The sequence below is a fragment of the Macrobrachium rosenbergii genome, chromosome 54 (genome assembly GCF_040412425.1).
Source record: "Macrobrachium rosenbergii isolate ZJJX-2024 chromosome 54, ASM4041242v1, whole genome shotgun sequence".
Lineage (NCBI taxonomy): Eukaryota > Metazoa > Arthropoda > Malacostraca > Decapoda > Palaemonidae > Macrobrachium > Macrobrachium rosenbergii.
Genome location: NC_089794.1, coordinates 57,532,443 through 57,554,347, shown reverse-complemented (window position 1 = coordinate 57,554,347; position 21,905 = coordinate 57,532,443).

Below are 21,905 nucleotides of genomic sequence, written 5' to 3'. Positions count from 1 at the left end.
ATGGAACCCCTCTCAATCCTCACTGTATTATTGGACACATGTGGGCCTGAACTTTTCGGCTCCCCGTACCAGACCTTCCACTATGGCTGCCCTTTCGATTCGTTTTCGCTCTCCTCTTCCTTCTCTGGGTGAGACTTCGTGGCTATGTCAGCTTCCACGCCGTAATCCAAGGACGATATGGAACTCAACTCCTTACCACATGCAGAAAATTGGATAAAACTACACGACAACTTCGTAAGGCTGAACTCGATTTAGAATTTCTACAGTACTACCGCCTGAATGATATTGTCCCGAATTTCGTCAAATTTAGTGTACAAGTCGTCAATATACCAGACTCCTTTTTACCATGATGCCACCACGAAATTGTTGGATATGGAAATTAACCATAAGAATAGAAATATTGTCAAACTAACTGAATTATCTAGCAGTCTATTTGTGAATATTACAGATAATTTATCCATTATTGATTGTATTGCTTTCAAATATCTGTTAATAAATGTATTCCCAGTTATGTATTAATGGCCCGACGTACTCACGAGAGAAAGTTGAGAAAGTTGGGTGTATTTATTCCTTCTTTTTTAAACGTATTCCCAATTATGTATTAATGGCCCGACGTACTCACGAGAGAAAGTTGAGAAAGTTGGGTGTATTTATTCCTTCTTTTTTAAACAATAATAAAACTATGTTTAATATGTCAAATTACAAATTATATAAGAGTGAAGAGTTTGTGCTTTCTTTAGGATTGGATTTTTGCCTACCTTCCTTTAAAACTTCGTATAACCAGTTTTTGGAACAATGGAATCATTATTTGCAAGACTACTTAATTTTCGCCTCGATGTAGATGTACCTAAAATGCGATCCCAACTACAAGGTATAGCTCAGAAAACTTTTATCAACTTAACTGCTCGTTGGACACCATTCTTTTCTAAGAATGACTTGAATATTCTTAAAGAACTTGGGAAACGAAAAGACCTAACAATAACACAACCTGACAAGGGAAAAGGTACTGTAATACTAAATAAATATGAATATAAATTACAAACGATGGAAAATATCCTAGGGGATGAATCTAAATTTAAAATGGCAGGAGAACCTCAATACTCTGCTATCTTTAAGAGAGGAGACCGAATTAACCGTTTTTTTTAAATATCTTAGATTATAAAATCATTAGTGAAACTATTTATACTTCATTACATAGTTTACGATTTGTTTTTTCTACTGCTCCATTTGAACTTGGTTTATATGCTGTTATTTGACATTTATTTATTTCATAAAATTCACATAATTTTCTTAAAAGTTCACTAGTAAATTCAGTTGCGTTATCAGAAAGAAGAACTTGTGGATTTAGATAATATCTTGTCTAATATTTTCTCGAATGTTAAGTGTAAAATTCTCCATAATTATATGAATATTGTAGTATATGATTTACTGCGGTAGCGTTTAAATTCTCTCTTGTGTTTCATATCAAAGGAATTTACGATTCAAGCTCTGTTACTTCCGTAGATAATCTGGTGATAAATTCCATTATATTTTTCAGAACATTACTGAAATAAAATAAGCGGCAGTTTCATTTCAAAAGTCTAATTCCGAAAACGAAAATAAAATAATCCCATGAATACCAATGACTCTCGCTTTCACCTATGAGTAGGACTGCCTCTCTTTCATCTCCCAGTCGTCTTGTGATCTGCCCTTACGCCTAGGCTTAAGGAATTTCCAGTTCTACGATTTTCCTTTTCCAGTATACTGACACGAACACAATACATCTGTCACTGTAAGCGGGACAGAAAAGGTAAAAAGGAAAATTCATATATATTGCGTCTAAGTGCTTAAATAAAGAACTGAGTATTTCCAACTTGAGAGACTGAGTAAATTCCAACGACTACAATTCTTTATATACTTAAATTTGCGTTCGTGAAAAATCTGTATAGCCACTCTCCTTGAAATCAGCTAGTAAGCTTGATATAAAAAAATTACTGGTAAAAAAATTGCAACGATGATGAAACTCCAAAATTTATACACTTCGTTGCCAAGAATTATAAAAACTACTAAGGAAAATAATTAAAGATGCTAGGAAATTTAATAGTCTCGCTTTGCTGAGTAAATGGAAACCTGTTTTGTAGAGTAACGTTTTTTCCACTAAACTGGGTCGCATACTAGACTATCCTCGAAAGACCTCAGCTAAAGACTACGAAATTGAACTTACAATCGTCATATTCTTATTTCCTTTTTTAACACTCTTCATTAACACAATTATGTGAGGGAATATATATGCAGTATATATAAGCGAATTCCACAAGAAAAAGACAGGCAGAAGTTCAGTACCAAGCGCTTTCACGTTTATTGACGCACCGTCGGAGCACAAATGAGACACAAATATAAAGAAGGTTACAAAGTAAACAAAAAGAACAAGAAATACCAGATGGTCAATTGGCAAAGGGTAATAAACAGAAAGTTAATCCAGGATAATCCGGGATCGAGCTGTCAACAAACTGAACCTAAGACCAAACAAAATGACATACTAATGTTTAGGCTTACAAAATCCAAAAACATGTATAACCTTGAATACCAGATGGTTAATTGCCAGGGGTTAAAAAGAAAAGGTTAATCCACGGCAAATCCGGGATCACGCAGTCACAAACTAATCCAAAGATATACTTAACCATAAGGAAAACGGAATCTTACCCATTCAAATTGCAGTAACGTATTAAAATTAATATTAATTTTGCTTATATTTATCAACAACTTTTTTTTAATTATTAAAGCATCAAGTTTAAATAAACCAAGACTTCAATTTAGAACACTTTCATTATTTGACTTAATAAAACAAGATTCGATGATATTCCTTTTAAATGTGTCATTGTACGGGACTAAAGGTCTTGCTTTACTCCAGTTAATAGGATGATCTAAATCTCTCATATGTACGAATAATGCATTCGATATTTGGCCAGTTCTCACAGAATATTGATGTTGTTTGATTCGTTTGAAAGTGGTTTTCAGTTTGTCCATAATATATTTTATCACATTTTCTGCAAGGAATTTCATAGATGCAGCCAGAAACAATTTTAGGAGAATTTTTATCACTAAACTCTTAACATTAAAATTACTGAAAACAACATTTATGTTGAAAAGCTTTAAAATTCTAGGAATTTGTAAAAACCTTTCATCATACGGTAATTTGAGAATATTATACTTGCTGAATTCAAGTTTGTTATTAGTTAAATGAAAGGTTTTCCTGGCTCTTTTCCATGCTACATCTACAAAGGTCCTTGGGTATTTAAGTTTCAAAACAATATCATAAATAGTTTTGATCTCAGCATCAATGAACTGCGGGCTACAAACACGTAAAGCCCTTAAGAACATTCCAGAAAAAACAGAGAATTTAACATTCTGATGGTGATTGGAATAATAATGAACAAAAGAGGCAATGTTAGTTGATTTTCTAAAGACTGAAAAGGTGAAATTTCTATCATGTCTATGGACAGTTACATCAAGAAAATTCAAATTACAATTTCTTTCTTCCTCTATGGTAAGTTTTATAGAAGGACTAAATTATTTAGTTTAACGAGAAATTCCTGGAGATTTTCGTGAACTGGCCAGATAAAAAAATGTCATCTACATACCTAAACCATATAACTTTTCGGGGCAAAATTCTTGGTAAGAATTTTGTCTCAAAAACTTCCATGTAAATATTGCTAAGGACAGGAGATAGGGATTACCCATAGCCATACCAAACTTTTGTACAAAAAAATCCCCATTGAAACAAAATTTACTATCTTTGATACATAACCTTATAAGATTTGTGAGGTTTGCTACAATTAAGGGAATGTTATAACTTTCTAATTCTTCCTCTAAAAATTCCAGTAAATCATCTACAGGTACTTTTGTAAATAAAGAGACAACATCAAAACTAACCATAGTAAAATCAAATTTCTAATTCAAACTATTCAATTTGTCTATAAAGTCGACATTATTTTTTTATATTCTTATTAAAAATGTTTCCTACCAATGGATTAACTTTCTGTTTATTACCCTTTGACAATTGACCATCCGGTTTTTCTTGTTCTTTTTGTCTACTTTGTAGCCCTCTTTATATTTGTGTCTCATCTGTGGCCCGACGATGCGTCAATAAACGTGAAAACGCTTAGTACTGAACTTCTGCCAGTCTTTTTCCTGTGGAATTCGCTTATACACTGAAGTCACGTGCATCTACTGTGATTTTTTATGCATACATATATATATATGATTTTTAATATATATATATATATATATATATATATATATATATATATATATATATATATATATATATATATATATATATATATATATATATATATATATATATATATATATATATATATATATATATATATATATATATATATATATATATATATATATATATATATATATATATATATATATATATATATATATATAACTATCAATGGGATGTCTAGGAAAACGCATCAGTACACAGAATCACAAGTTGTTGAGGCCGACGGCATTTCACGTTGTAAGAACGTTTTATCAAGGCTGAAACTTGCATGATACAATAACTCAGAAACTTACATAAAATATATAAAATAGAGTTGAAAATGGAATAATAAAAAGTCACGGACATGATCTACCCAAACTGACGCAAAGAGTAACTAAATCATCTAAAAATAAAAGAGGTAAGGAAAAGTTGAGGTACAGAACAAAATATAAACAAACCACAGTGTTAGGCGATCGAAAGTTGTGTAAAGGTTGTCAGGGTGTTTTATGAGGGACTCCTAGATTTTTTAAGAATAGGCTCGAGAATAGTGAGTTCATCTTCGTCTTGTGTAGATGAAATGATCTTAAAATCCTTATAATTAATTAGTGTCATGCAATATAAAGAGTGACTGAGTACGGTGGACGCTTCAGGTATGGACAATGTGCAGCAAGCACTAAAATCGACTCCCTGATGCCGTCGAATTCGGACCTGTAGCAACCGTTCAAACTTGGGACATGCGTAACAATTTATATATGATGTTGGAAGACAAAAGCGGAGCAATCTGTCCTAAAACTTAAAAAATCATAGTTAGTGGGAGATTTTTGGGGATTGATTTAAAATTAAATGCTGACAATTCTTTATTTAGTAGGCTAATTAACTTGCTTCGAAACGTAACGTTGCAAATGAATGGTAAATTAGCAAAAAAAATTAGTTCAGGGACGTTATGTAATAATGGAGGACCATGTAATTTGCAATGAAGGAACTTCCGGAGTGTTCTGTAAAAATAGCAGACTGCAAAACTATTGTTATTACAAAATTCCACGAGGAAACTGATATCTTCGTGGAAGGAATTCCGAGATGATGTCAGGGAAAAGGCTCTGAATAGAAGAGTGGATATAGAGTTTAATTCAAAATAGAAATATCAGGAACTATGACAATTAATGCTTAGACCCGTGAACGTATTATTCCTTTAAAAAATACTGGTATGAAATCCAAAATTATTTCTGAAAATTTGTATATCTAAAAATGGTAAATTATGAAGTTCCTTTGATATTGTGAAATTAATATTTGGATGTTGGATATTAATAAAATCAAGAAATGAAGCACGATTAAAATCAGACTTAAAACAGGCAAACGTGTCATGTATAAAACAAGAATGACACTATTCTAAAAAGGACTCTTCCAGGGAGTTCATAAATTGTTTGCAAATGTGGGGACAGGTGGGCTACTCATCGCCATCCCATCGACTTTTCTACAAGAAATATCGTTAGAAATAAAGGCTGTGTACCGCACGGGCAAGTCTCGAAGCTGCTTAAAAAGTGGTTCGCTGAAATAATTGGAAACTACATATGTGTGTATGGTAAAAATATACGGTGGAGATGACAACTGTAAGGAAAAAAAATACCACAAGGCAAATGAAACTAACAACCAAAGAAAGTTAGAAAAATTAAGATAAAAGAGGCACTAATCTTTACCCAGTGTCCACAACACTACAGTGTCGTCAACAATATGTAAAAGACCGATTTTCACTTTACAAAGTGATTGGTTCGTACTGTTCTCGGGCTAGACTCGATTCCCCTCTGGAACAGTTTTATTGGTAAATGTTTCTGTTGGGGCTATAACGAGGCGCTGAGTAAGAGGAAGATTCAATGAATTCTAATTTATTGACACAAAATCTCTTACAGGTCAAAAACTCTTGAGAAAGGAAAAGTAGCATTTGACATTAGGGGACAACAGAGGGACGTCTATATACAGTCACATGTGTTTTCTCACTCCTGAAGAATGGTTAAAAATTTTATATACAAATTAGGAAGAGATTTCAAATACACATGGTTAGTAAGCTTGCAAAGCCTTGCATACATCAGTAATTACAGTTCCGACAAGGACATTAAATATCTTCTAAAAAATGAGTACAAGATCGTTTGAATCAGTAGTGCTGGATCTGTTTCTGAGAGTCTCGGTGCATCATGTAGATTTTTGTTTTGAAGCAAGGATGCCCTGAGGGTCCTGGTGACAGCTCTGGACCTCACATTACTCCCGCGCCTTCCATCTGGTTGGTTATGGCGGCGATGTTCAGGTACTGTCTTCATGTTGAGTCTCTGGTAGTTGCCGCAGGGCCGCCATGTACCGTCAGGTCGTGGTACCATGTGCAGGGGAGATGGAGAGGGGCTGTAGGCTTTTTGGCAAATTCCTGCCGTGTGGGCGAGTTTTTCTGGGACCAAACATCAAAAGCAGGCATGCACTGGGGACCATCAGTGACTATGTGGCGCTGGCCGTGGCACTTTGTGGGCATCGTCAGGTCGTCCGGCAGGTCATCCTTAAATACCCCTGGTGCTGGAGTCGGTGTGAGTGAGGCTACAAGGGTGGGTTATGTGAAGCTGTTGTTTTGCTGTCTACCAACATGTTGTGGGCCTTTAGGAAGTCTGTTCCTAAAAGTGCAATTGTTAGGTCTGCTGTGCTGAACATCCAGTTGTACTGCTTCCCACTGAATGACACTTTCATGGTCCTTTTCCCATATATTTTCAGAGGGGCTCCGCTGGCAGTGGACACCTGTTAGGTGCTGGGGGTTGGATTGAGGCATTTGTGTGGGTTGGCTGGCACGAATGACTTGAATGCACCGGAGTCTTCCAGGATCTCCGTATTTGATCTTTCATCTAAGATGAAAAACATGTTGAGTCTTTTTGCCTGTATGTAGAAGAAAGACAGTGGAAACCAGGCATGGTTTTTCTTATGAGGCAACTGGTCTGCTCACCGCTGACATTTTTGTTGAGCTGCTATTATGACATTTTGCATGATTTTTGACGGTCAGCAATCATTTTCACATTTTTGGGCTTTGCTCCCAAACCTCCAGTGGTAGAAACAAATGTCCTTGGGACGTTCTACTGTTCTGGCCTTATATTTGGGGTTGTTTTTCCATGTGGAACTCTAGTAGCAGTGTATGGAGGCAGCAGGACCCTCTGGATCGCTGTCCATCTCTCTGCCAGTCTATTGCTGTGGCTGTGGAGCAACTGCTGCTACGGGTGGTAGTGTAGACTCCATCGACTTGTGGGCTAGGTGGACGTTGTCAACTGTCTTCAGGAAATCGTCGAGGTCCATGGGGATGGCCGCGACTGATTGGCAGGATAATTTTGTGAGTAGGACCTCTCTTCCAAGGCCAATGTAGCCTTGTAACTAACTGCTGCAGTTGCTTGTAGACATGAGAAGGCAGCTGGTCTCCGGTTGCTGCCCATACATTGTCTAGAAATTTTGTAGCTCTGAGGGCGGGCGCCATGCTGAAGGACAACCTTAGTTGAGCCTTCAGTGTTTCGTAGGTGACTGCTGTCTTCTGCGATCTGCTCGAAAACGTCGTCTGGCAGGAACTTGAGGACAGTGTTAGCTTTGTGGGATGAAGAGGTCTTCTTACCCCTGAAGATGGTCTCTACTCTGACGAACCAGGCCTCTGGGTTGTGGGTTGTGAAGGGAGGTAGGTGGATGCTTGCTGCTGCAGCATTGTCACCGAATGGGCTGGTGTTGGTGGTGATGGAGTCGGTCATCTTCAGGGTCACCAGTATAACGAGAAGGCAAATAAAAAGCAAGTTCAAGGTATTTTAATTTATTGACACAAAATCTGACAGGTCAAGAACTCTTGTGAGCAGAAAAGTAACATTTAACATTAGGAGAAAACAGAAGGACGTCTACAGTCTATATATTCACATGTGTTTTCTCACACCTGAAGAATGGTTACCAATTCTATATTCAAATTAGGAAGAGATTTCAAATATATATGGTTAGAAAGATGGTAATGACTCACATACATTAGTAATTACAGTTCTGGCAAGGACATAAAGTATCTTCTGAAAACTGCATAAAAGTAACATACCTGTATATTACAGGTAAAAGATCGTTTGAATCAGGAGCGCTGGATCTATGTTTCCTAAGAGTCTCGGTGCGTCATATAGATTTTCGTTTTGAAGCAAGCATGTCCTGCGGGTCCTGGCGGCAGCTCTGGACCTCAGGGCTACGGCGTTGTAATACACCAGTGAGAACCTTAAACAAACCTGGCCTTTGCTCTTGCCGAACATGAATTCAGAGGGTAACAGCACTATAGAATAGATATGAAAAATGTTTGCACAGACGTATACATATATGCATGCTCACAGTCACGCACACACAGTGTGTGGGTGTGTGTGCATGTGCATTTATATGTGTTTATGTGAGTGTGCAGATGCACGCGTCTGTTCATCCAGCAATTTTATTCGTTCAAACATTCTGAACTGGGAAGTGGAACACTGATATTACTTTTTGAACTCATAAACATAATACAAAAAATTACAGAAATCAAAACGTTCGTGGTTGATGTTTGATTTTATATGAACTAAAATAATGGAAATATATCCACATTATAGCTTCGTGAAAAATCATATTTTCTAAGATTTAACACACTTTCTTTATTTTTACTTTGAAACACATCCAGTATATCATTGTTAATGCTTTTTTTTTTTGCTCGTTGATTTAGGTGCGTTCTGGGTTTTATTAATTTCACCTTTGAGATATCCAAGATATTTCTTTCCAATTCAACTTCTTCTAAAAACAGTCGTAATCTTATTCTAGTTTTCGTCTTTTTGAGTAAAACGTCCAGAATTTTAAGTGTGTGTGTGTGTGTGTGTGCGTGTGTGTGAGTGTGTGTGTGAAAAAGTGTAATATACAGGTACGTTACTTTTCTTTAATATTCAAGCAACAGTAAAAAAGTACATATATTTTTTTAATACAAATCTCTTTTCTTATGTGGAGCCAGTTATTCAACTGATAATATTGCTATCAAAATACAACTGATAACGCTTGAATATCTAGCACACTATTTATTTTCAAACAGCTATAACTTCGAATCTAATTCTGATTACTCAGTGCGCTTTTAGGGGTTGCTTTAAGGAGACAAAAGTAAAAACTGTTGCTAAGAAAACTGAGCATACCAAGAAAGGGTTTGAAAAAAAAAGTCCGTTACGTAAAATATTGTGCTGTGGCGTATTTGGAGCCGTAGTAGGGGTGGGATATAAGGTTTTCAATCCGGAAGGTCAAACCGTCATTTGATTATCTGTTTAATATTTCCTGAAGAAAATTTTATTTGTCATATGAAAAAAAGATCTCTTTTTCAAAGCATAAGTTTGTAATGTTTAAAAAAAAGTGTTGCCCTCTTCTGTTTAACTTTCTTTAAGAAACATTCTCAGTCCCGTCACCTCTGAGGTATTATATTAATAAAAGTTACTGGTATTGATATACCTCTGCTTTTTTTTTGGGCCTACTACCTAAACAGGTTGTGTTCCTTGTATAATTTGTATGCTAAGCACATTCTAGATAAATTTAACTGCTATATAAAAAAACAAAACAGTCTATAAAATAGATTAAATATTTGCTGAAATTATTTTATTATTCATTGAATGTTGATTGGAATGGCTTCCAAATTCTCGGAAACCTACTTTTTATTGGCTATTAACTAAACCTGAGTCTCCTTTGAAGAATGATTACTATTAGAAAGTTCATAGTATTTCTCAGTGACACTTTTGCACGATCTGTTTATTTTTAATTCCCCATGGAAACCGTTGTTGGACACTGTAATAACTGAAGACTAGTTTGAAAGCCATTGCTATCATTTAAAGAACCTTAGACTTTCACTGCCTCGTTCATTCTTGTTGTGTCATAATCTATTATTTTTCTTTAAAAGAAAAATGTGCATACCTCTTTACGCTAGACAAACGTCTCTTGGAATAGACAGCAGCAGTTCGTCCATGGCCTGAATACATGGAAGTTAGGCAGTGCTGAATGACACAAAGTTTGAAGGGGTGAAAGCCTACATCTGACAATCGGTGTGGAAGTGTTTTCTCTGGATTTATTCCCTTTTTTTCTACTGCTAATTATTATTATTATTATTATTATTATTATTATTATTATTATTATTATTATTATTATTATTATTATTATTATTATTATTATTATTTTTATTCAGAAGATGCACCCTATTCTCATGGAGCAAAGCCTACAAGGGCCCTTGACTTGAAATTCAAGCTTCCAAAGAATATGGTGTTCATTAGGAAGAAGTAAGAGGAGGTAAAGGGAAATACAAAAAGAAGATATCTCACTTATTAACAAAAATAACAATAAATGAAATATGAAGCATTAAACAGGCTAATTTTGTCCCCGATATGACAGGTCATATTGCAGTGGATTTTGTATGGTAATATCTGCGATTATTATCATAACGTTTCAAATCTTATGATGTTTTTTTATTATCTATTTTGACAATCGGATTGTACTTCACGAAAGAATTTTGCAGAAATCTCTCTCTCTCTCTCTCTCTCTCTCTCTCTCTCTCTCTCTCTCTCTCTCTCTCTCTCTCTCTGTTTTATTGAATTCTGTGTCGGCTCCTGCATATCAAAGAAGTATCGTATCCCCTGAGAGGACAATGCAAACATCCGGTCTGGGACGACTGAGTACTCTAAATGGTTTCTCATTGTTGGCTGACCCTTACATTTACTCAGAGTAGCCCTTGACAATGAAGAACATGTCATTAAAACTGTCTCCATCTAATGTTTCTTTCTAATTTTCCTGAAATGTTTCACTAAGAGATATTTTACATGGTAATATAGCTCCTATCTCCGAATCAGAAATCATTAAAGTCACATGAACTTTTCGTCTGATCCATAAAAAGTAACATACATGGAAACCTCTCTCTCTCTCTCTCTCTCTCTCTCTCTCTCTCTTAGAAAAGTGGCGTAAGGGATAGGAAGTATAAGTTTGGTAAATCCATATGGTATGGACGTTTTTGTGAACGGGCACTCAATTACATAGTTCTAGGTTATGTTCTGGAGATTCTGAAGACAAAAAATTAGAACGGAAATCGCTACTTAACAATATTACTTTGACTGTTAGTGAGACGGGTAACTCACGTAACACGTTGGAAATAAAGTGAGAACTGACCTAATGCAGTAGAATATGGCTTAAAACCGAGGTACACACAAGAACAGACCGAGTTCTTTTTCGTGAAAAGATGAAAATGACATTTGGATAGGAAATTTAAGAAAACTGTCTGTTGAAACACAGTTGACATAACGTAAATTAAAACATGAATGACCTGTAAAGGTGAGAAACGAGTGACACGTTACAATTGATTAATATTTCTCTCTGGATCCTGTTTTGATTCATTGCAAATGAACATCAAAAAGAAATTATTACTATATATCTTATGAGACCACATAACGTTCATAAGGGCACGCTTTTAATGCATTAACAAAAGCAAATTTGACCGCGCAGGTAACTGCCGGAATTTCCAAACCCTATTCGGATCAATACCACCTATAGTAATTTAGAAAACCTCATATTAATTCTATCCAAAAGTCGAACGCACTTGATAAGCTCAAGTGTTAATCTTCCAAATATCTATACAATGTTCAACAAGCTCTGAAACATTTGAGTTCAACAAGCCTTGAACAACTTAAAATAGTTCCGGAATGCCATAGCGACATGTAAAAGCATCATATACACGGACTCCAACTTGTGCAGTATTAGGCTACTCTTCTGAGGAAATATCTCTGTAAACCCTATTACCACAGACTTATTTTTATTATTTCTCCTTGTTTTACTAATACTAGTCTCTTAATCTCTATGCACTACTGCATATTAGTGTAGTTAGTTACATCAGATAAAAATTTATTGCAGAGCTATTCTTCAGTGTTCCTGAGGAATAGCTTCATACTACAAACTTGCAGACTGAAAACTGCAGTCATGACGTTATTCAGACATCTAGGGTTAAAAACCATCACCTAATAAAGAAATACCAAATCTATCATAAAGAATACCAAGATATACCATCAGCAAAAGTATAGTGTCACCTGAACCCCTATAATCTGAGCGCCAGACTCTTATAGAACCATATGCCCACGTGCCCGTTTAGGAATAAACTGAAAACATTTGAAAAATCACCTAGTGGCTATGACCTATTAAAAGAATTACTTCATTTCAATATATAAAAACTTTATATTGCACAAAGCATTAACTGTAACCAAACTTAGTGTTGAACAAAACTTTACTGTAACCTTGACTTAGGCAACAATGACAGCAAAAATGCACTGAATTGACTTTTGTTTACGTGGATGTTACCTAAAAATATTAATTGTAATAAAACAGATCAATAATTGCAAGGAAAATGGCTTCTGATAAAGTAATTAATATTCAGTTTGGGGAATGAATTCCGTTTAAGTGTGACAAAACTATTTTTGGTTGATACCTACTCTAAAAAGAAACTCAACCTTAACCCTTATTAATTCCATGAGATGGTTAGCTACAAGTGAAAAAAAAAATCATCCCCAAGCACTATTAAACACCATTAACTGTGGTTGGGTCAGGGAAAATAAGAATAACTGTTATTTTAACTCAAACAACTCAACCAACTATTGAGACGTCATATCTTGCATTTAGAGAGCCTAATTTCAAACTGGACTGTCTGAACCTCTGGAAAACAACACTAGCTATCAAGACGGTACTCATAAGCAGTGAACAAAAACACTTAAACCATCCGTATTTACATAACATATCGGCAAAATAGAATCTATCATGCTAGCGAACGTGCTATATGTATATCTCAGCCCAAATTACATTCTGGAAGACTCAAAACGACCACATGGTATAGTATACTGTAGGCAGTATACTATCTACTGCTTTCAGCCAAAGGTATTAGATGAAAACTTCCCAAGATTAAAGCAAAATGCTTATAATTGGCTAGCAGAGACAAAATATCAACTGTATTCGATACTGGAACACTGAAGAATAGCTCTGAAATAAATGTACAAAACCAACACAGACTCTTCACGTTCGGTTTTTATCAGATACAACTAATTACACCTATTCCAAACATCATGATACCTATACACCAGGTTTGCAAATTGCTCTCTCACATAAATATTATGGGTTTTGGTAGTTAACTGAATGTTGACTGGTTTGAGAATTGTTCGCCTTCCACAGTTGGAACCTGATTTACTGTAGCAACAATTATTATTGTATAATGAAATACCTCAGAGTCCATTAAATGCGTATACTTTACCCAAATAAAATAATTAAGTGACTGAAAACCTACATTACAAGCCATGCAATTGTCATGTTTCATTCAAAAGGATTATTTCTCTCAAAATCATTATTTCCGATCCAGGTAAGACCATTTTGAATGAGATATATATATATATATATATATATATATATATATATATATATATATATATATATATATATATATATATATATATATATATATATATATATATATATATATTCATTTCAAGAACTTGCGTTTCACTTATAATTACATATGAAAGTGTCTTATCCTTAACTGCATAGCTTATTCCTGGAACGGATTAAATACGCCTGGACACGAGTAAGAGTCTTGATACATGAAAACTTTACATTTAACCGTTACTTCCCGCTTTGCTGGCAACATAACAATGTCGTTATAAGACACCGTTGGATTTCCCAATACAGCAGGATACATATATAATAACTAGATAATAATGAAATCATCAGGAACAGTACTATTTTCAATGTACCTAGAACTGTTAATTTAGGAAACAATAACAACTAGTAGTGATTCAGTTTGTTTTTGATAGGAAATTAAATGAAATTAATGTTCCGAGGAATTCTACTATGCAGAAATTTTTAAAACAGAGTTAATGAATATTAATTGCCTTAAAATAAACATATTTTTTAAGAATGTTTAGGAAATAAATGTAATGCTCAGGAAAACAAATATAATAAACTTGGAATAGCTGCATCAGAAAACTGTTTACTCTTACTTCCACTTTATTATATTCATTACAGTGATGGTACAGTACTGAAAACCATGTTCATAACATCAAATGTGCATCATCCACTACAGACTTACCTTCAGGAAACTCCTTTTACGTTATAGTGGTTTGTTCTTGTTCGTAATAAAAATTTGTTATATCTACGATAAACTACCGTTCTTGCCATTACCGTTGATATTACTCCGCTGAACGTTTTGGTTATCATTCTTAATATTCAGCTTACACTGAGAATTATTATTAAAGTTACTATGCCTATTATAAAAATTCTTGTCATCACTCACGTTACTACGGCTGTTAAAGAAATTACTTCAAGTGCTTTTTTTTTTGTATTGCCAGAGTTATTACCCTTCTGCATGTTAAGCATGGATTTACAGTAATAAAGACCAGTGATATATAATTGTGAATACTGCTATCGAATTTGTAATTACTATCTTGATTGTAACTCTAGATATTCTAATTAGTAAAATAAACTTCACTAAATTAATGAACAATGCCTATGGAAGTGCCTACTGGCTTAATACAAGAAAAGTGGAAAGTGGATAAAAGACTTTGTCTAAAGCTTCCACTTTAGAACAATATTCTCATCCTGACCGGCAACAGTTATTACATAAGAACCCATATATCGTTTAGCAGCAAAACCTATCACACTCTCAATATAGTAAGTTGCCACAGTCGGCACACATTCATAAGTGTAAATGTGATACCTTGAGCCCACATGAATACACTAATTTCATGTGCTATGTATAAATCTCGTATAAAACTAAATAGGCGTATCTATCACGAATAACTCTTTTTCTGTCTATTAACCAAAATATGCTACGTAATGTTAAATCTCATCTACAACAAGCTTTCCCCATAGCACTGTCTAATGATAACCTAAAAAGCTTCCCGTGTGTGCCAGACCGAAATGTATATGTTCTTGACCAGCTACCGATATTTCTTTGCCCCTGTTGTAACCATCTAACAGGGTCTGTAATTTCTTATGCAGCTAAAATATCCTCTCTTGACCCTTAACACACCCTTGAAATTCTCTTTAGTTAAACGCGTATTTCCAACAGCGAAAAAATAAATATTCCTATTATTGTCACCTTCCGTTGCTCTGTTCCTAAAACTTGCAAATTTGCTAATTGTATGAATACACTCTACCTGAACGTGAACACCTGTAAACTCACAGGAAGGAAAACACCAAAATCGAGCACTTCAAATGGATAAAAACTAGGAGATGAAAAACCTATGGGTGAAAAAAAAAAAAAAAATCTCACCCGATGGCTACTCCTACAAGGACATAATTGTAAAGAAAAATATGTCTAAGGAGTAAACTGCGTTGAAGGACACGAGGAGGGACCAGCTTCAGCGCTGTCAGCAAGACTTCGAAAGTCTTGCATTGTCGCGTCGGTCAAGGCGAAGGCCTCTAAATCAGCAACTGCTCTGTGTTGTACGGGAAGGCCAGGCCAAGAATCTTCGTTGTCTTTTATTACTTTTGCATAGGTAGAAATTTCTCAGACGTTTCATCGCAAAGTTACATATTCTATCCCGGACGTCTCATCTCAGAGTTAACAGACTAAATCATGGCTAGCTGGTGAAGACACCGTCTAAGGGATTAACTTTTCCGAAACTGAGCATATTGGCTTCTTCTTTCTCTCTCGTAGGCGTTAAATGGGCTCTGACTGCGATGTGCCGAAGTATATATTATACGGCATGCCACCAAATGTTGTAGGTGGTTGATGAAATAAAACCAGATCTTGTGCATTTTTAGTTTTCTGAAAAGAAAACTGTTGTGCGGCTTTGTCTGTCCGTCCGCACTATTTTCGGTCCGCCCTCAGATCTTAAAAACTACTGAGGCTAAAGGGCTGCAAATTGGTATGTTGATCATCCACCCTCCAATCATTAAACATACCAAATTGCAGCCCTCTAGCCTCAGTAGTCTGCATTTGATTTAAGATTAAAATTAGCCATAATTGTGCTTCCGGCAACGATATAGGATAGGCCACCAACGAGCCGTGGTTAAAGTTTCATGGGCCGCGGATCATACAGAATTATACCGAGACCTCCGACAGATAGTTTTCGGAGGCCTTGACTACACGCTGTAGCGGCTGTACAGAAAACTCGATTGCGCCGAAGAAACTTCGGCGCAATTTTTACTTGTTTATTTATTGTTATTATGAAAGTGCAAAATGGGGGTGTCTACGAGTATTCAGGCAACGTCTTCCCATGAATCCTCCCGCCAATCTCTCACTCACGCTTTTCCACGCAAACTCATTAAGTAGCTATACATTAAAAAATACGATATAAAGCAGAATGATTTTGGTTTACTGAGAAATGGAGATAAGCGATATGATAGTCATGCCCTTTAATTAGATTGATTGCGTTACAAATTATTGTCAGTAAGCATTTACAGTCAAATAATCGTCATAAGCCCAAAAATATCTGCAAGAAAAATGTCAAAAACTTAGGTACAAAATTCCTAAATTTCCATTTTTTTCCAGACAGGAACGCATCAATAAGGGGAGCCTCTTGATACACTTAGTTTAGGCGGGAAATATATACTGTCCATCTACTGGCTGCTAAAAAGAAGCGTAACTCGAATTCTTATTGGTTGTCCTGTAGTTGTTTCAAGAAGAATAATAGTTAACAAACAACCCCATACGTCATTCATAAAAATTATGAACATATAGGTAACACCGGTTTTTATGCGTTACTGCTAGAAACCTTAATAAACCCAGAGGGTTTATAATGAAACTGTAATAAAAGATAATATAATCGTTGTAGTAGTGATTCTGATTCTCCGAAATGATTTTCTGGCATACTCTGATTTTCTTACTGACTTTAACTAACCAAAATTATGATTTTCTGGCACACTCTGATTTTCTTACTGACTTTAACTAACCAAAATTATAAGTAAAAGAGTAATCTAGGCTAACAAAAAACTGAAATGCTTTTATTGAAGTTTATTCACTGACGTTAAATCTCTCTTGTACTGCAAAAAGCTGGCCATACAAGTATTAAAAAATCTATTTGAGCTGCTTTAGAAATTTAAACTTTCCTTTTTATATTACCAATAATGATATTGATTAACTGATATTTTGTTATACGTTTCGGAACGGTAGGGATAATATTTACTATCAATCATTATTTATATATGCATAAACTAAGAATTGCAGTTCAAGTATAATTCCCAGAAAATATTATTATTATTATTATTATTATTATTATTATTATTATTATTATTATTATTATTATTATTATTATTATTATTATTATTATGCAGAAGATGAAACATATTCATATGGAACATGCCTACGGGGGCCATTGACTTGAAATTCAAGCTTCCAAAGAATTTGGCGTTCATTAAGAAGAGGTAGGAGGGAGTAAAGGGAAATACATAAAGAAGACATCCTACTTATTAAAAAAGAAAAAAAAATTAATAAATTAATAAATAGATAAAATATACTAACATGCAAAGAGAATAGTATTAGGGCAGAGATACATTGCAACTTCGCTTAAACTTCTGAAGTTCTAATTGCACGACATCCTCAGGGAGACTATTCCACAGTCCAACGGTGTGAGGAATAGAGGGCCTCTGGAACTGAGAATTTCGACAGCGAGGTACAATTGCTGCGTATTGGTGCTGCCCTTCAGCGAATTTGGTTGCTCTCGGCAGGTAAAGGGGATCAGGGATCAATTGCGAGTGTGAAAGATCTGTGCTGAAATACAATTTATATTGGTTATGGCCCCCGATTAATCGCAGATCTCCTCTTAGCAATACACTTAATTGTTTAGAACTATTTCATAGAATGACGATCCAAATATAAATTGAGTATATTTCCTATATTAATACAATATTTCCCCTTAACAAAACACGAAATACTTTATAACTGTTTGCTACATTAATTATTTTTAATAATTATACGAACACGCAGTACTTGAGGGATATTTCATATGAATTATGTTCTTACTAATGATGTTAAAAGTATATAATTAGCCTAGTTCATATAATAATAATAATAAGTATAGCTTAGTTTTACCAGACCACTGAGCTGATTAACAGCTCTCCTAGGGCTAATCTGAAGGATTAGACTTATTTTACGTGGCTAAGAACCAATTTGTTACTTAGCAACGGGACCTACAGCTTATTGTGGAATCGAACCACATTATAGCGAGAAATGAATTTCTATCACCAGAAATAAATTCCTCTAACTCATCAGCCGGCGGCGGGAATCGAACTCCGGCCCATCGAATGACGGTCTGAAGCTCAACCAACTCGGCCAACAAAGGGCTCCTAGTTCATATAAGCATAACTAAAGGTTATTTCCAAAACTACTCATACTCTTTGTTCTTGTCTACTGAATGTCTTGAGCTTAAAAGAGGTAACTAAGAAAAACACAAGAAAAATACTAAATGATTAATGAAGATACAAAGATTGCCTTTCTCACCAATAGAGAGTCATTGTTTGTGGCCAGGATTCTGTTAGTGTTAGGGATGCAACGAATTAAGTTTAAGATAAACAAGTAAAAAAAAACCCACAGATTTATGATAATATCGAACAGTGTGTTAGTCTTGATCTTGATTACTACAACTAGAATATGCAAGGAACGTGTAAACGCTATATTTGTTTTACAGCCATGCTCAAATGTAACTCAATATTAATCTTTCTGTATCGTCCAAAAGCTCAGATGTAATGTAAAATGCCTTGCGTTTGCCAAGGACTTTTATTTTTTTTTATTCCGATGATATATATGTCGGTAAGTTTGTGAATTTACAGCTAACATTAATTTCCCTCTTACTATATAGATATGGTCTCTTTTATGCACTGGTGTCATTCACAATCTATGTGAAAAAATTAATATGTATGTATGTATGTATGTATGTATGTATGTATGTATGTATGTATGTATGTATGTATGTATGTATGTATGTATGTATGTATGTATATATATATATATATATATATATATATATATATATATATATATATATATATATATATATATAAATATATAATATATATGCATATATATGTATACATACATATATATATATATATATATATATATATATATATATATATATATATATATATATATATATATATATATATATATATATATATATATATATATATATATATATATATATATATATACATATACACACACACACACACACACATATATATATATATATATATATATATATATATATATATATATATATATATATATATATATATATATATATATATATATATATATATATATATATATACATACATACATACACACACACACACACACACACATATATATATATATATATATATATATATATATATATGTGTGTGTGTGTGTGTGTGTAACAAAATCTACTGGTCACTTTTACCAGGCACATATGTAATTCTAATAGCCACAATGCCCTCTTAACTTCTCGAATTCTTCGCTAAGAATTCGAGACGTTAAGAGGGCATTTAACTATTAGAATTACACACACTACACACACATATATATATATATATATATATATATATATATATATATATATATATATATATATATATATATATATATATATATATATATATATATATATATATATATATATATACATATATACTGTATATGTAGAATCTACTGGTCACTTTAACAGACACATATGTAATTCTAATAGCCACAATACCCCTCTTAACTTCTCGAATTCTTCTTTTGAAAGAATTCGAGAAATTAGAAAGGGCACTGTAACTATTAGAATTACACACACACACATATATATATACTCGTATATATATATATATATATATATATATATATATATATATATATATATATATATATATATATATATATACATATATATATATATATATATATATATATATATATATATATATATATATATATATATATATATATATATATATATGTGTGTGTGTGTGTGTGTGTGTGTGTGTGTGTGTGTGTGTGTATGTGTGTGTGTGTGTTTTTGCAATGCTTTAGCTCAAAGAACGGTGTGGCAAGGTTGGCAGTGCAATTTACTACTCGAGGTTGTCATCGTAACTGCCTCTGCAGCACATGACAGAAGTTCTAATAAGCTAAGCATTTGTAACAAAATTTTCGATTTACAAATAGAAAATACAAATAGTTTCCTTTAAATTTTGGAGTTTTAGGCTATATTCAAACTCTCTGTACGCTGTTGTAATGTTCTAAAAGGCCTAACAATAAAAATCTAATGCTTCTGAGATGCTATCTAGTTTACTAAAAGAATTTGTTTTTACAGATTATCTGTTTTTGCAGAACAAAATATGATTCTTTAAATCTCATAGAAAAGATAGTTATCAATTCAAATCATTACTTGTATTAACATCAAGGTCTAAGCAACACTGACTAAGAATGATATTTTCTGAAAGTCCTTCTGCTTGATTTAGGTGTATAATTTGTTCACAAGGTAAACTGAAGTGTGAGAATGTGTAGGCAACTGTATGTGCCTTCCTGCCACAAATTGTTAGTATAGAGTTGTGAATGTAAAGTGCAATGACTCTTAGCAAGTAGAGAAAAACAACATACCTTGGCATAAGAACCTAATCTTGGTTGTGTCATACCCAGGTCACGTCACCTGTTGACAACTGTGGATGCATTTTAGCTACAGTAATATGTCTTGTATTGATCTGATGTGTTTATGTTTTTAGCATTTAAGTGTCATAATAATTAAAGAGGACTGTTGAAACTTTAAACGGTTGCAATTCAAGCAATATACTAATGTTATGAAGACTTTTATTTTTCTTATAATTTTAACATTAAAACCTAGGTCTGGTCAAGAATTTTTTTTGTCGAGCGCATCAGCTGAGTGAACGAAAGTTTTGAAAATGTTTCGTCGCTAATTTTCCGAAATTTGCTTATAAGAGATATTTCCTGGCAATTTTCATTTATTGATAGATTTTACTCTTATGAAACATACTTTGGCCTTATTTTATTAAATAAGTATGTTTTCACAGTGAAATAAGAGATAAATATGTGGAATGTTAGTTACCAGTTAGTGAATTTTGAACGAAATCCTATGTAGTCAACACCATTTGTGAGCATGGCTGTAATATATTACTATTTTCATTTCCCCCAATATCACTGTAGGTAACTGATGTTTTTAATTTTCTTGTAAACCCAGCGTAAATATATCTTATGTTAAATCGCAGGTGAAGACTGCAACTTATCTTCATAATGAAGCATTAAAACTAGTAAAAAATCTAAACTTTACTCCGTAAACGAGTTTAAACGAATTGACAGAATCTTAATGCACCTGGTAACAAATGTTTATAACACCCTGGTTAAGTTTTCGAGCATCATTTAGTTAAATGGTATAAAAAAAGTTTTTTTTTTTTTTTTTAATACAAGAGGATGTGGCTTCAAATTATGAAAGGTTCTCGTGGTGCTATACTTTCAGAGTTGGGGTGATAAATTTTTTTAGGCATGTGGAACAATACAGCTCACAGTGTTCTGTCAATTAAAAGCAGCAGTAAATTACAATTTTAGAAAAGCGAGAAGACTAACCTTGGCAGTCTTAGAAAGTTATCCATGCGGAAAACAGGTTATGATGGCAAGGTTAAAACTTCAGAAATT